A 1,263-nucleotide genomic window follows, 5' to 3' on the forward strand; every position below is an offset into this window, starting at 1 on the left:
CCAATTCGGGGTGATATTTTTGAGGAGTTATGGGAATACAGTAGAAATGTACCAGCAGGGGGTCTACCGAAAATAGTAAAACTTAAAAAGTTTGGGAACGACTGTGCTAAATCGTCCACAGTAGGGCTTGGAATTAAACTCGAATAATTCGAGTATTCGCATATTCAAAAAGCGAATAATTATGTGTATTCATAACTCGAATATTCGAATATCCGAATATTCGATTACTCGAATACACCAACATTATCAAACTCACAAGGTGCAAATATCTTTATATGCACTTTGTATACTTTTATAAAATAAATGATTCATATTCTACAAGCATTTAAACAAATACCCATATATKTACAAGCAAATGAAAATAATCATATTTACTCTCCTGCAAATGAATATAAAATTACGTTTCTGTGTTCTGGTGATTCGCGTTATCAACTTTTAATTTTTTTTTATATTCAAATTTCACTCATTTTAATAGTTTTCAAATATTCGAATTTCAGATTTAAAAAAATTCCGAGCCCTAGTCCACAGTGTATCTGCTATTGCAAGGGGCTTTGTCTGGCGCACTAATAAAATGAGTCGCAAGGCGAACAATCCTTTGTAGCTGGCTTATTATGTATTTTAGCGAAAAAGCTGATAGAAGCTTTTTTATTGGCGTTGAGCCTCCTGATCCGGTGACGTGAGCAAAATCGCTCCGCTGTTGGCGGTTTTGGAGATATTTCCCGGAAAACCGGATATTGGACGTGTTTGCCACAATCAATAGGGCTGGAATTTTTGAAAAATGCTTGCTGTGTACCTTTGGACGGCCCCGATGTTTTACGGAGGATGATTTGTTTGATTAAAATCTCGGCTGTTCAGAAAAAAACAAAATATCCAAAAAGTAGCTTTTTCTAATTTTTGGGTTGTCGATAAAGCAATTATTTTAGGACACATGCCGATGCGTGCATTGTGTGCCCACCCCCCTATATAATTTGGCGAAAAAAAGATAATCAGGGAAATAAAAAATCTCCTAARTGCCCAAACCGTCCCGTTGCCTGGTGAGTGAGACAAGGACAGCCAACCTCGCGCTAAGCAGCACGCGACTCCCCAAGCTGTCCTGAAATACAATCRAAGAAAAAACACSCTAAAACTCCTTCTGTGGCGCGTAATAAAAACAAATGATCAACCAAACACACAAAAGTACAAAATTAACGTTAAAAAACCAACTGACTGGGCCTGGCAACAGCGCAACCACCAGTTGACGCAAGTTGACACAGATCAAAATTT

General features: G+C 37.6%; 1 protein-coding gene across 1 annotated transcript in view; it reads right to left on the reverse strand.

Moving 5' to 3' along the window:
• LOC109544381 (signal recognition particle receptor subunit beta) overlaps positions 1-1,263 on the reverse strand; it is a gene marked incomplete in the record, with an annotated part of 7,929 nt that overhangs the window by 807 nt on the left and 5,859 nt on the right.

Source organism: Dendroctonus ponderosae, unplaced genomic scaffold, assembly GCF_020466585.1.
Source record: "Dendroctonus ponderosae isolate FM_Combo_2020 unplaced genomic scaffold, Dpon_F_20191213v2 Dpon_F_20191213_12, whole genome shotgun sequence".
Classification (NCBI taxonomy): Eukaryota; Metazoa; Arthropoda; class Insecta; order Coleoptera; family Curculionidae; genus Dendroctonus; species Dendroctonus ponderosae.